This window comes from Dasypus novemcinctus, chromosome 21 (assembly GCF_030445035.2).
Source record: "Dasypus novemcinctus isolate mDasNov1 chromosome 21, mDasNov1.1.hap2, whole genome shotgun sequence".
Taxonomy (NCBI): Eukaryota; Metazoa; Chordata; class Mammalia; order Cingulata; family Dasypodidae; genus Dasypus; species Dasypus novemcinctus.
In genome coordinates, this window is record NC_080693.1 from 31486285 (window position 1) to 31501936 (window position 15652).

General features: G+C 39.8%; 1 protein-coding gene and 1 pseudogene across 3 annotated transcripts in view; one reads left to right on the forward strand and one right to left on the reverse strand.

The window, feature by feature from the left end:
• SMG6 (SMG6 nonsense mediated mRNA decay factor) overlaps positions 1-15652 on the forward strand; it is a 249485-nt gene that overhangs the window by 15340 nt on the left and 218493 nt on the right. The gene's annotated exons all lie outside the window — the stretch shown is intronic.
• LOC105745232 (small ribosomal subunit protein eS1-like) lies at positions 9787-10578 on the reverse strand (annotated as a pseudogene).

The window sequence follows — 15652 nt, forward strand, 5'->3', positions numbered from 1 at the left end:
TGGATGATGTTCCATTCCCTAAAATAAAGAATAAAGGTGGAGCTGGTTTTAGAGGAAAGATGATGAATTTAGTTTTGGACATATTGAATTTATCTTTCCTGTAAGACATTAAAGTGGAGATATTCAGAGTGGTCTAGGTTGGAGATGAACATTTTTATAGGCATCCCCTTAAAGATGTTAATGGAACCACAAGAGTTGATTCAGTTGCTCAAGGAGAAAACATAGAATGAAAAATAGGTTGAAGATCTAAGAAAGAAAGGAGACAGATGGTAGGGTGAGGTCATTGTGGAGGGAGGAAAGGGAGTGGAATACAGGTGAACAAAGTACTCTGAAAGAGGATGAGGAATCCTTTTTTGCTTGAGGAAATTAGGAACAGTTAGTAAGGAGATGCAAGGTATGTTTGTGAGTGTGGAAGAAGAGGGAGGACCCTTGTCTTTTTTTTCTTTTTCTTCTTCCTTTCTCTCGCTTTTTTTTTTTTAACTTTTATTTGAAATACTTTCAAACTTGCAGGACAGTTGCAAAAATAGTTAGAAACCCCATACAGAGAATTCCAACATCACTTCTCCAGTTAACCAGATCCACCAAGTTTAACATTTTGCTACCTTTGCTGTTTTATTCTAGTATCTATTACCTGTTTCCTGAACATTTGAGAGCAGGTTGCACACATCATTTCCTTGAACACATATCACTTCCATTCTCATTTCCTGCAGAATGAGGATATTCACTTACGTGATCAACTCAAGTGATCAAATTCAAGAAATTTAACTTAGATATAAAGGTTACATTCTGCATCCATTTTTTTTCTTATGTTTCCAAAATGTCCTATTGAGCCTTTTCTCTCCATTTTTTTAAAGATTTATTTATTTTTTATTTATTTTTCTCCCCTTTCCCCTGCCTTGTTGTCTGCTCTCTGTGTCCATTCGCTGTGTGTTCTGTGTCCGCTTCCATTCTTGTCAGCGGCACCGGGAATCTGTGTCTCTTTGTTGTGTCATCTTGCTGTGTCAGCTCTCCATGTTTGTAGCACCACTCCTGGGCAGGCTGCACTTTCTTCGCACAGGGCGGCTCTCCTTACAGGGCACAATCCTTGTGCATGGGGCTTCCCTACGTGGGGTACACCCCTGCATGGCACAGCACTGCTTGGGCGCATCAGCACTGTGCGTGGGCCAGCTCACCATAGGGGTCAGGAGACCCTGGGTTTGAACCTTGGAACTCCCATGTGGTAGGCAGACGCTCTATCAGTTGAGCCAAATCCGCTTCCCATCTCTTCCATTTTTTGATCCCATCCAGTATTGTTTATTTGATTTAATTGTCATTATCTCTTTAGATCCTACCTTCCAATCCCAACCCTTCCCAAGCATACCATTCAGTGGGATTAATCACATTCACATTGTTCAAGTGTGCTCACCACCATCCTTTACTAGAACTTTCCCTTCACCCTATATTAACCCTACATTCATTTTGTATTAACTCCCTATTGCCCCTGCCCCCCACCTCTGGTAACCTGTACTCTACTTTCTGTTTCTCTGAGTTTGCATACTCTCTGATATTTTTTTTTCTGGTTACCATGGTGATTAACTTTAGCATCCTAAATCTGTAATAATCAAGTGCTTTGATACCAACCTAACAACTTCAATAGCACACATAAACTATATTCTTACACCCCAAATTACATTTTATGCATTTGCTATTTAGATCCTGTGGGTAATAAAAAGTGGAGTTACAAATTAAAAATATAATAATAGTACTGATTTTATATTTACCCATATCATTCTCTTTATTGGAGATCTTTATTTTTTTTTTAGTTTTTATTTTTTTAATTCATTATTTTTAATATTACATTAAAAAAATATGAGATCCCCATGTACCCCCCACCACCCTGGAGATCTTTATTTCTTTGTGTGGCTTCAGTCAGTTGTCTAGAGTCCTTTCCTTTCAATCTGTGGAAATTCCTTTAGCATTCCTACTAGGGCTGGTCTAGTTGTGATGAAGTCCCTCAACTTTTGTTTATCTGGGAATGTTTTAATTTCTCCCTCATTTCTGAAAGGACAGTTTTGCCGAATACAGAATTCTTGGTTGGCAATTTTTTGCTTTCAGCACTTTAGATATGTCTTTTTACTGCCTACTTGCCTCCATGATTTCCAAAGAGAAATCAGTACTTAACCTTATTGAGGTTTGTTTATATGTGACGTGTTACTTTTGCAGCTTTTAGAATTCTCTCTTTATCTTTTGCATTCGCCAGTTTGATTATAACATGGTGCAGTGTGGTTCTATTTGAGTTTATCCTGCTGGGTGTTTGTTGAGCATCTTGGAGGTGTATATTCATGTGTTAAATCTGGGAAGCTTTCAACCATTATTTCTTTGAGTATTCAGATAGGGCCTTTTTTTTCTTTTTTAAGAATAGAAAGAAAAACAATTACTGAATAAGCAATATACCCAAAATGTGGTGCATTACAGGTAGTCCACTAAAGAGATTGCAAAGAAAGAAAGAAATTTCACCCTTTTATATACAGTTAGAGGCTTTTTGATGTTTTCTGTTTACACTTTTTTTTTTTAACTTTGTTTTTAAAGAAGTTTTAGATTACAGAAAAGTTACATAGGAAGTATAGGGGATTCCCATATACCCCACCCCCTCCCCATCTTACATTTTCCCCTATTATTAACATCTTCATTAATGTGTTACATTTGATAAGTAAATATTGAAGCATTGATACTAACCATGGTCTATAGTTTTCATTATGGTTTACACTTTGCACCGTACAATTTTATAGGTTTTGACAATATGTATAATGGCCTGTATCCGTCATTGCGGTATAATGCAGAACTATTCCAATGTCCCAAAAATGCTCCATGTTTCACCTATTCCTCTCTTTCCCTCCCCTCAGAACCTCTGGTGACCACTGTCTTTCTATCAGTGTTAACAAGTCTTCCATTACTAGAATAATAAGTCTACTTTGGTCCATAGTTGCATTCTTCCCTTATGTTTGTTCATTCCTCAGTCTTGAGGATTTTGGGATGGTGATACCCACTCTGCTACCGATTGAGAGGGGACTTAGATCCAGTGGGGCAAATGCATGGAACTGCCTTGCTTGCAGTTGTAGGTACTCTCTGGTTTTGGGGATGGGTGTTGTCCATTATCATCCTTCTGTTAGTGGCCCTGGGCAAGTCTGATGAACTGGAAAGTAAGTGTTGGCTGCAATTATGCTGAGATTCAGGGCTCACCTGGCATATGAACAGTCTGAAGATTTAAGTCTCTGGAACATATATTTGATGGGTAAGTTCACATAAAAGGACCGAAAGAACCATGTGGAGAGAAATTATAAATGAGTCTAACTGTATTACATTGGAGAAATCTGTTTACCCATTTTTTAAAATTTAAAACAAATCAATTTTAGTGATATATATTAATAAAGCATATGATTTATCTAAAGTGTATGATTAGTCGTATTTGCTATAAGCACATAGTTGTGCATTTATCACTTCAATCATTATTAGAGCATTTTTATTATATCAATAACAATAAACAGAATCCAGACAAACAAGAAAATTCTTCACCTCTCAATCTCTCTTTGCTGCCCCTGCTATAATAAGTTGTTCTTGTACAATTACCTATTTATTAAGCAATTTTATTGTGATATAGTCACAAACCATATGATCTATCCGAAGTGTATAATCAGTGGCTTTTAGTGTAATTATAATGTTGTGCATTCATCATCACAAAAAATTTTAAAACAATTTCATTGCTCGAAGTAGAAAAACTCTACACCCCTTAGCATTCCTTCCCCAGCCCAGCATAACTACTAGTCTAATTTCATCTTTATAAATTGATTTATATTTTATGTGAATGAGATCATACAATATGTAATACTTTGTATCTGGTTTCTTTCACTTAGCATATATTTTTGTTTGTTTGATATTAAAATATTGTTTACCCTTTGAAGTTAGTAGCACAATTGTCTGCTAAGAGTGAGACATAGATAGTAAGTGGAGGACCTTTCCTTTGGGTTTTAATTTAAAATATTCATTTATCTTCCTGTTTTCTTTTTAAACTTCATCTGTTTTCTAGATGAAAGCAGTTATTGTTTATAAATGTGAGACTACCATCTCCTTCTGTGCCATGGTGTGCATGGGGCTATCTATCAATATATGTTATAGCAATATGTCAAGGTGCTTTGGAGGAGTTACTGCTATGGTAGAATCCTTCACTGCTGCCCTCTTCTTGTTTGGGCAATACAGCCCCAAATTGGAAGCCTATCTGAATAAGATAAATTGCCCTATTGGATTAATTGATTTTGTCCAACTCTCTAAAGTGAAAGCACCAAGTGAAAGTGAGGTAGCATTTTGTGACTTTTTGACATTGGCCTTAAGATTGGGTTAGTATTCCTCATAGAGTTTACAACTAGTCTATTATAGATCTTTTCCATTAGGTGTATTTTCTTGTGTGTGTGTGTGCATTTAAGTAATATGTGTATATATGCTCATACATGCATCTCAGGGAAGGTATTTTCAGTATGTGAGCTGTCATTGGGCCCATTAAATTTTTAAAAATTTGTTTTATTAAGGTATATCATTAATACATGAACATACATAAAACAAGAAGTGTGTAGTAAAAGTTTTGAACTCTCAAAATAAACATGCATAATATCGTACAGGAGTCCCATACATTACCCCTCTACCAATACCTTGCATTATTGCGAAACATTTGTTACAAACTATACAAGAGCATCACCAAATTTTACTACTAACTATAGTCCATATCTTACATTTGGTGTATTTTTTACCCCAACCCACCATACTAATACTACCCCTCTCCCCCCTGCCCAGGGATGGCTCCCTCATCTTTCTGCTTATTGTCTGCTTGCTGTGTCCACTTGTTGTCTGCTTGTCTTTTAAGAGGCACTGGAAACTGAACCCTGGACCTCTCATGTGGGAGGTGTATGTCCAGCCACTTGAGCCACATCTGCTCCCTGTTCATTGTGTCTGCTCGTTCATCAGCTTGTAGTGTCAGCTCATTGTGTCTGTTCTAGGAGGCACCAGGAACTGAACCTGGGACCTCCCTTGTGGGAGGCAGGTGCCCAACTGCTTGAGCCACATCCACTCCTATTTTATTTATTTATTTCTCTCTCCTCCCCCCTGCCCAGTTGTCTGCTCTCTGTGTCCATTTGCTTTGTGTTCTTCTGTGACCGCTTCTATCCTTATCAATGGCACCGGGAATCTGTGTTTCTTTTTGTTGCATCATCTTGTGTCAGCTCTCCGTATGTGCGGTGCCATTCTTGGGCAGGCTGCACTTTCTTTTGTGCTGGGCGGCTCTCCTTATGGGGCATAGTCCTTGCGTGTGGAGTCCCCTATGTGGGGGGCTCCCCTGCATGGCAGGGCACTCCTTGAGTGCATCAGCACTGCGTGTGGGCCACCTCCACACGGGTCAAGGAGGCCAGGATTTTTTTTTTTTTTTTTTTTTGAGTATATTACCATGGTTCAAACCATGGGGTTTATTTTAACTCCCCCCCCCCAACAACACTCGTTCCCATCATCATGACACATCCATTGGATTTGGTAAGTACATCTTTGGGCACCTCTGCACCTCATATACATTGGTTCACATCATGGCCCATACTCTCCTCTATTCCATCAAGTAGGCCCTGTGAGGATTTACAATGTCCGGTGATTACCTCTGAAGCACCATCCAGGGCAGCTCCATGTCCCGAAGACGCCTCCACCTCTCATCTCTTCCTGCCTTTCCCCATACCCTTTGTCCATTATGTCCACTTTTCCCAATCCAATGCCACCTCTTCTATGTGGACACTGGATTGGTTGTGTCCATTGCACCTTTATGTCAAGAGGAGGCTCAGATTCCACCTGGATGCTGGATGCAATCCTCCCATTTTCAGTTGTAATCACTCTAGGCTCCATGGTGTGGTGGTTGTCCTTCTTCACCTCCATCTTAGCTGAGTGTGGTAAGTCCAATAAATCAGATTGTAGGTGCTGGAGTCTGTTGAGGCTCAGGATCTGGCTATCACATTGTCAGTCCAGAGATTCAAATCCCCTAAATATATCTTAAACCCCAACATTAACTGCACCTCCAGCACATTGGCATGAAAGTCTTATGAAGGGAGATCCCATCTGAGTCCAGATTCATCACACATAAACACCATTTCCAAAGAGGGGCCATCTGCCCTGGTAGTTAACCCCATCGGCCATGACCATAACTCCCATGGGTCTCTTTAGCCCTCAAAGGAACCAATATCTGGGGGTTGTATCTGCTTTATCTGTCTCTCTGACTCTGCTCAGTTGTGCATGAGGGCAAACCTTCTGCCAGCGTCCAGACTCTTTTTTAGAAACTCGTAGCCATATAAACTCATTTCTCCTTTCCATTTCCCCCTTACTTTAGGTCAAACAGCATTCTAAAGTCATGGTATTTTATGTAGACATGGATATTCTGCTGATCCGCATTGAACCTTCCGTATAAGGTCATTTTCCAGTTGCATCATCAGTTGGTAGTTGATAGTGGTCCCTCGTTGCCAGGGAGGCTCATCCCCGGGTGTCATGTCCCACGCTGGGGGGAAGGCATTGCATTTACATGCTGAGTTTGGCTTCGAGACTGGCCACATTTGAGTAACATGAAGGCTGACAGAAGGAAATTCCCAGGCACAAAGTTGCTCTAGGCCTTATTCTTATTTTGGGTTTATCAGCTCACAAGCATAGTCATTAGTATCAGGGGCTCACTGTTGAACCCTCACTCCCTCCCGGTCCCCACCACTGTACCTGGGAGACTGTCGCTGCTCCCCTAGGGACCACGACAGAGCACCACTGGCCAGGAACCCAGTACCCCCCCTACTGTGGTTTTTAATTGTTGAGGAGGCCAGGATTTGAACTGCAGACCTCCCATGTGGTAGGTGGACACCCTATCCATTGGGCCAAGTCCACTTCCCCCTATTTTTTTTTCTAATATATTTTTATTACAGAGGTTGTGAACTTAAAAAACAATCCTGCTTATGTGTAGAATTCACATACAACACCCCTTCACCAACACCACGTTGTGGTGGAATATTTGTTACAGGTAATGAGATAATATCAGACTATTACCACCAACCATGGTCCATAGTGTACATTTGGGCCGATTAAGTTTTGTCTAATTATTTTTAATTATACAAAAACAGTGAATACATTCTTTAAAATTTCAGGTAATTACAGATTATGTAGAATAAACTGTAGTTATTTGTTTTCTAAACTATTCTGAAGCTGTTTCAATTTTTAGCCTGAACAGCATCCTTAGGTAACCACCTCTCTTAATTCCTTTTAAATTTGCATCTGTGAGTTTGGCTTTTTAGTTCTTTTTTGAGGTCCCAGGGATTGGACCTGTGGCCTCATACATGCTAAGCAGGCACTCAACCACTGAGTTACATCCAGTCTACCTTTTAGTTCTTGACTACCAACCCTTGAGGAAGACTGTCAGTGCAGTTTCATATCTCTTCCTTTATCCACTCAGGAAACCACACTTTTAAACTTACTTTCTCATGCCCAAGTCATATTCTTTTTTTTCTTGTATTAGACTCTAAGAACTCAGCTTACTTTCTCTGTTTCTTGGAACACACAGACTGTTGAGAAGTGGGAATTTATCTGACATAAACTTTTTTTTTAAAAGATTTTATTTATTTGTCTCTCCTCCCCCCGCCGCCTCGGTTGTCTGTTCTCTGTGTCTGTTTGCTGTGCCTTCTTCTTTGTCCACTTCTGTTGTTGTCAGCGGCATGGGAATCTGTGTTTCTTTTTGTTGCGTCATCTTGTTGTGTCAGCTCTCTGTGTGAGTGGCACTATTTGGGCAGGCTGCACTTTATTTTGCACTGGGCGGCTCACCTTACAGGGTGCACTCGTTGTGCATGGGGCTCCCCTACGCAGGGGACACCCCTGTGTGGCACGGCACTCCTTGTGCGCATCAGCACTGCACATGGGCCAGCTCCACACGGGTCAAGAAGGCCCGAGTTTTGAACTGCGGACCTCCCATGTGGTAGACGGACACCCTAACCACTGGGCCAAGTCCGCTGCCTGACATAAACTGTTGAGTGATTAGGCATTAGGGTTACAGAGATTATAGTCACCAAAAACGACCTTTAATCTTGGGGAATACTTAGTCACATGAGGAAAACAAACATAAGTATATGATTACAAGTGCAGTGTGGCAAGTGCTGTGTTAAAGGCAAGCATGGGTGCTACAGGAGTATGCAATTAGAGCACCTCTTCAGCTATGGTTAGGGAAGGCTGGGGAGAGGGGGCATTTTGCAGCTGAAGAATGTCATAAGGACATGTCTCCATTGGGGCATGCGAGCTTAAAAGAGTCATGAAGTCTTAGGGAACTGCAAGTAGTTCAGTATGACTAGAAACTAGGATATGAAAAGTGCTCTTGCTAGAAACTTATATCATTCTTTACTCCTTCTTTCCTGCATCCCCACATCCAATTAACACCAAGTGCTGTTGATTCTGCTTCCAAAACAACTTGAATCCACCCATTACTCTCCATTTCCACTGCCACCAACCTAGTCCAAGCTATCCTTATCTCAGTGCACAGACTGTTCGAAAAAGTTCCTAACTGGACTTTCCACATTTATTTCTGGTCCTCTTTAGGGCTTTGTTTATAGATAGTAACCCAAATGAGCTTCCAAATACACATTTGTGATCATGTCACTTCCCTCCTTAAAAGTCTTCTGTTACTAACCTTATACTTTTTCTCCTCTCCTTTGTCACTATGCTCTAACCTTATACTTTTCTCCTCTCCTTTGTCACTATGCTTCAGCTACACTGGCTTCTTCCTTGAAGGGCCCTCACTCTTTTCTGGCCCCTGGCTATTGCACGTTCTCCTTGCTAGCAATGTTTTTATTTCTCACCAATTCCTCTGCCTTTAGCAGCCCCATTCTTACTCATCCTTGAAGTCTCAGCATAAATATCACTTTTCAGGGATGCTTTTCCTCATCCCTGAGGCTGGCTATTTCTCCTTTGTGATACCTCACTTTTAATTAAGTAATTTTAGCTGTAGTTTATTATTGTTGAAAATCTCTCTCCCTTGTGAGGCTCCATGAGATTAGGGCATATGTCTAGTTTGTTCATTGCATTATCCCAATGCCTCGCAGTGTCTGTTACATACACGATTCTAAATAAAGCTTAGTTGAGTATCCAAATGAAGGGAATAATAGTGAGGGATGAGGCTGGAGAAGATTTCAGGGGTTGTATCTTTCATAAATATTGAGAAGTTTGGTTCTCGGGCACCGAAGAATTTTCAGCAGGGCAATAACATAATCAGATTTATGTAATCATTCTTTCCAATAGTTCTATGATTGAAACAAATGTTTGTTTTTTTAAATTTATCAGTTCACTTTGTTATAGCTAAAGCCAAAAAGATAGCACTTGTCTAGCACAGTAGTTCTTAAATTTTGGATCTACTCTAGACTTACTGAATCAGAAATGCTGGGGGCAATCTGGTTTTTTTTAGCAATCTGTTTTAATAAGCCTTCTAGGAGATTCAGATGCATGCTTAAATCTGAGTACCATCTAAAAATGTAAGCCATGTAAAGAGGGCTTCCTTTCATTAACCTACATAATGCTTCCATTCCAAATTACAAGAGCTTAGAATGGCAAATCATATCCTTTTCTCACCTGCTTATCAAAGGGCAATGGATAAAATCCATACACCAGATAAGAAGTTTCACTATCAAATCAGAATACTTGATACACCAAGCTGTCAGATTATTTAAAGCAAGCCGACACAAATAAGACATTTTGTCACTTTCAAAAGACTGGATTTTAAACAGATTCTTGGAGTGGTGACTTGTATCCGTCAGCTTATTCAACTTTAGCACCTGTGTCATCTCCAGTCGCTTTTCCAGAACTACTACCTTAACTACGAAGCTCCATGAGTTATCCCAGTTCAAACGTGGGCTTCTTCAGCATTTTTACTTTTTTAATGAACACATCATGGAGAAGATAGATAGATTGGCAAGACTTTTCTATGTCTTTACCAATGCTGTCTGGGATCAATATATTGACCACTTCTTTCAAGTTATTTGTGTGCACCTCTCAGGTCATGATTTCCCTTATCTTCTTTCGGATTTGGTGGACCTGTTGATGCTGGGCATATGAGGTCTTCGTAATGTGATTGTTGTGTTTTTTAGTAAAACCAACACAGAACAGATGATGCAAACAACCATCGATAGTTTTGACGTCAACATGTTCTTCAATCATGGTCTGCCATTTTTTGACCATGGAGAACATTTTTGTCACGGGTAAGGTCCATGCCATGCCAGTTGGTTAGGCAGTTTTTGCCCTGCACATCCTCAGTAATTAGCTTGAATTTCCTAAATGCAATTTAATCCTTCTATAAATGAACAAGGCTTACTTGAAAAACACGACCCTTAAGGCCATCAGATGCAATTTTATTTCCTAGAGTCCTTGTAACTAGTGTTTTCCCAATATTTCTTATATTAAACATTGCTGGTGCTTTCACATCATACCAATCTTTCTTAGAAAATGGATCAACCACTTCTTTGCTCCTTTTTTGCCACCTTTTGTAAGGCACTTGTTCTTGCTAACTGCCATGGTGCTGCTGAGAGAGCCAAAAGGAATGTATTTGTTCTTTAAAGGGAGTTTTTTATGGGAAGCGGACTTCGCTCAACTGTTAGAGCATCTGCCTACCACATGGAGGGTCCAGGGTTTGATACCCAGGGCCTCCTGATCCGTGTGGTAAGCTGGCCCATTCACAATGCTGCTGTGTGCAAGGATTGCCGTGCCATGCAGGGGCACCCCTGCATAGGGGAGCCCCATGCACAAGGAGTACACCCCTCAAGGAGAGCGGCTCCATGTTAAAGAAAAAGTGCAGCCCGCCCAGCAGTGGCTCCACACAGACAAGAGCTGATGCCGCAAGGTGACGCAACCATAAAAGAGACACATGTTTCCTGGTGCCACCTGACAATGCAAGCCGATGCAGAACACATAGCGAATTGACACAGAGAGCAGACAATGGGGAGGAAGGGGAGAGAAATAAATAAAAAATAAATCTTAAAAAAATATATAGATAAATAAAGTAGTTTTTTAAATCACAAAAGTAATACCAACTCACTGTATCTAAATCAAACAAATGTATTTGAAGTTCAAAGTGAAAGCCATTTGTGATCCTCCCTTCAGAGACATCACTGTTAACTATTCAATGGATATCCTTCCAGATCATTTCTAAACATAAGTTTGTATGTGTATACACATACCTATAGATACATGAAATACATTTTTTTAAAGAAAAATGGGATTGTACTATATCTACTAATCTGCAACTTCTTTTTTAAAGAAGTATCTATTGGACATGGTGTGTTTTGCTGTAATGCAACACATACATTCCTAAAAATCACTGTGCTATGCAAAATCATTCAATAAAAACCACATCCCTTATAGGGGCAATGAGTTTAGGGGCACAACACTCAAAAAACTTTCTCAGTAACATAAAAAGATGAGATCCAAATGAAAACAATAGCATGGTTTGTTATATGTTAAATGGTTAAGAAATATATAAATACTACAATTAATATGGCACTTTATCTTGAAAAAGCCTGAAGTTTGTTTGTAAAGTGGGGTTTGGAAGAGTTGCTGCTTGTGAGTTATTGTGAAGTGATGGAAGGAGGTGATTTGAAATCACACAGTGGGGAGCTGATGTGGCTCAGTGGTTGAGTGCCGACTTCCCATGTACGGGTCATGGGTTCAATTCCTGGCCCCAGTACCTCAAAAAAAAAAAAAATCAAACTATGAAATCATAACGGGTAGTTATAACACCAGATGTGGATGGCTGTCACTCATAACTCACATTCATGTGGTGAACTGAGGCAGCTTGTAGCTGTTTCAGGTATGTGTGTATGTGTGTTTTTCATATTCCTGTGCAGTTTTCTGTATTCACTTAGTGTTTCTTGCCAAGAAAATTATGCATATGCAAATGAGAAATTTGGTTTATCTTAAAATTGTTTCCTAATATATTGATCATGATGGAACAAATTTACATTTTCAAAACAAGCATTATGGCAGAATCATTTCCACTTGTCAAAGAATGTATTTTCTTAGTATGTTCATAGTATGGCTGCATGATATTCTATTATGAAAATATATATTATTTATTTAACTTACCTTTTTAATTCAGTTATTTGCTGTGCTTGCTCATTTTAGCTATTCTTTTTGGGTGATTAGCCTTAATAAGACTTGCTCCTTTGACAACTAAACAACCAAAATACAGATTCATGAATAAAAAATAAAGTTTGATTTCAGGTGGGTGTTAGCAAAACTATTTTGTTTTCTCTCTGCCAAGCCCAAGTTTTGGGTCTCTCTGAATAGTTGCAGAAAGTTAGCTTGTGGGTTGTTGGTTTCCAGCCTTGAGATGTGGTTTGGGTTGAACATCCACCCTGGGAAGGGACTGCCAACCTCAACTGCAAGTGGAATCCTTGAACTATTGAGATTCATGTGTAAACCCTCCCCCTACAAGTTAGACCACTCAAAGTCAATGTTGTCAGGTTTCTGAGCATTCTTTATTTATTGGACATACCTTCTGCTGTGCCTCACCTCTCTCTCTGGAAATTGGTAAAGGGTACTGCTTGGCAAATTGTTTGTTGCTGACAATCAGCTAGTTAATTAAGGACTATTAAATGATTGCATCAGAAATCATTTTCACACCAAAGGGAAGGGTTTCTGATGAAACTTTTGAGGATTTTCTCTTGGACTTGATTGCTTTGTTATCAGCTTCGTGATTGGAATGTAATGCATACCTGTCTGGTGGGGGAAGATGACCAAGTGAGAATAGAAACTGTTGATAGATGTTTGTCTCAAGCCTTATTGAGTCCTCATGTTCTGGCATGATTTGGTTTACCATTTCTAGCATTTCCCCTGCCCACTGTGACTGTTGTACCCACAACCAGTTTGGCGCTGAGTAGAAAATAGGTCTTTAGACAAGTGAGATGTTGTTGTCAAATCTTTGTCAAAGCTTTTTCTCTTTGGCCCCTCTGCATGTGTTTTGGAGTTCATACTGTACCTTAGTAGCTCTTAATACTTTTTTTCTGGCCTTTTCTTTTTTCAATAATTCACAACTCCTTTCATCAACCCACTGATATAGTTTGCCTGGAATGTGTACTTTTTGTTCTTCTCTTCTACTTTCTATACTTTATTTCTTTGCATAGCGTGTTTTTTCAGGCCTTGTTATGGTCCAGAATTTAATGTAGTCGTATCTGAGTTGTTGGAGTCAGGGTCCATGTTTTGAGTCCATGGCTAAATCAGATGAACTTTGTTGTGCTAATGTTGTGTTAACGTTGTGTATGCCAAAGGCTGACAGTGCAAAATACCAGAAATATGTTGCTTTTATAATGGGAATTTTATTGGGGGAAAATCTTACAGTCCCTAGATAGTGAAAATGTCCAAATCAGGGCATCATCAGAGATGCTTTCTCACCAAAGGTCAGCTGCTGGCAGATTCTGGGGTCCTGTCATGTGCAAGGCAAAATGGTGGCTCTCTGTCTGGGTCTCTGTCTGCTATTCCTCAAGCTCAGCTGTCGGCAATCAAGCACATGGCATGGCTCATCTCTTTGGCTTTGAGCTGCTCCATGGACCTAGCCTCTCATGGGCTCTTTCCATGCCTCTGTGCTCTACTAATTCCAACCTCTGGCCTCTCTCTCAGCCTCTCAGGATTTCTCTCAGCCTCTCTGTCAGCTGTAGCTTATCCTGAAGTCCTTTTTCACATAGTAGGGTAAAAATAGCTACTGTCTTTCTCTCTGTGTTTCTGCTTTCAGTTCTCTGCTTATATAAAATTCCAGAAGAGGGCAAAGAACTAACCTGGCCATGCTTCACTAACATCCAGTTAAAGGCCCTAAAGCAATTTAATCAAAATGGCCCTTGATTGAATCTAATGCAATTAATGGGTCCCACACAGGAATGGATTAGTTTAAGAACATGATGTCTCCTGGGATTCACAAAAAAACTCTTACTTTCACAGGTTGTAAAGATGAATACAACATGTTATTTTCCTCAAGGAGCTTAGAGTCTGCTGCAGGGGTCAGCCAACTTTCTCTGTAAAAGATCGGAAAGTAAATAACGTGGAGTTTGCAGGCCATATGGTCTCTGTTAAAATTGCTCATCTCTGATCACGTAGTGCTAAAGTAGACATAGATAATAAGTAAATGAACATGACTATGGTTCCAATAAAACTTTATTTACAAGGACATACAGCAGACTGGATTTGGCCTTTGGGCCTAGCTTGCAACCCTCTCTCTGGTCTTGTGGAAGAGATGGCTGCATAAATACTGTTTCAGTATATTGTGGTAAGTGCTGTGCAGGAGGTGTATGTTGAGTGCTCTGGAAGCAAAAAGAAGGACTCTTGGTCCAATTGTCAAAGAAATGAATTGGGGTGGTGTTTTAGTTTGCTAAAGGCTGCCAAGGCAATATACCAGGAATGGTTGGGCTTTTACAATGGAGATGTATTATAACTTATAAATTTACAGTTCCAAGGCTGAGAAAATGTCCAAATCAAGGCATCAGGTAGTTTTCTCCCTGAAGACACAGCTGTTGGTGATCCTGGACTCTAGTCACATGGCAGGGTACAATGATGGTGTTTACCAGTCTCTGCCTTATCCTCTAGTTTTTGTTGCTTTCAGATTCTGACTGCTCCTTCTGTGGCTTTTTCTGTCATGGAGAGAAGCTGATTTCAGCTTCAGCTTCTGTGACTACTTCTCTGAGCTCCTGAGGTCTTTTTTCTCTGTCTTTCTCTCTGGATTTGTCCCTTTTATAAATGACCCCAGTAAGAGGATCAAGGGTCATTCGTTACTGAAGTATCTAATCACAGGCTCTTAACTGAAGTAATTTAATCAAAAGATCCCACCTATAATAGGTTCACACCCACAGGAATAGATAGATCTCAGGGTATGATCTTTTCTCAAATTGCCACGGGTGGGGAGAAAGGAGAGCAAATTTGGAAGGCTTCCTGGAAAAGCTAACTAGACAGAATGGGAAGAGAATGTTTGAAGTAGAAGGAACAGCATGAGCAAAAACAGGAAGTGTGAAACATCAGAGGGTTTTCAAGGTATCTTAAGGCTGTGGTAATTTGGAGAAAAATGTGAAAGAGTTGGAGTGGTAGAGAGAAGACCAAGACATTCACAGGAGCCAGGTTCTCATTTGGTGCTGTGGTGTGCATGAGTGGTGGTCTTTATAATATACCTCTGCATTCTGGAAATATAATTTCTCTGGATTTTCTCATTATTTACTTGTCATGTCTGATAGTTAATTCAGTAAAACAGCACACTGTTCCATCCATTAAATTTGGTAAGGTGGAGGATAACTAAATCTTTTGCCCACAATTTCTGATGGAAAAAGTTTGAGGGCTGTGCTTCTAGACAGTGCTTTGGGCACTCTGAACACAAACGTGTACAAGATACTAGTGTCTCTTCATGTCTTGGCTGTTAGAGGAAGTCATCAATGACTTGCATCAAGTAGGGTAAGGTTTTTTTTTTTAATTTTTAAAATTTATGAAACCAATGCATACTTATTTGAAAATATAGATAATTATTTTGATAATTATTTTTACCACCTAGAGGTAATCATTATTAACATGTTAGCATATACTCTTCCTGCATATTTATATAGGGCACATAATTTAGATT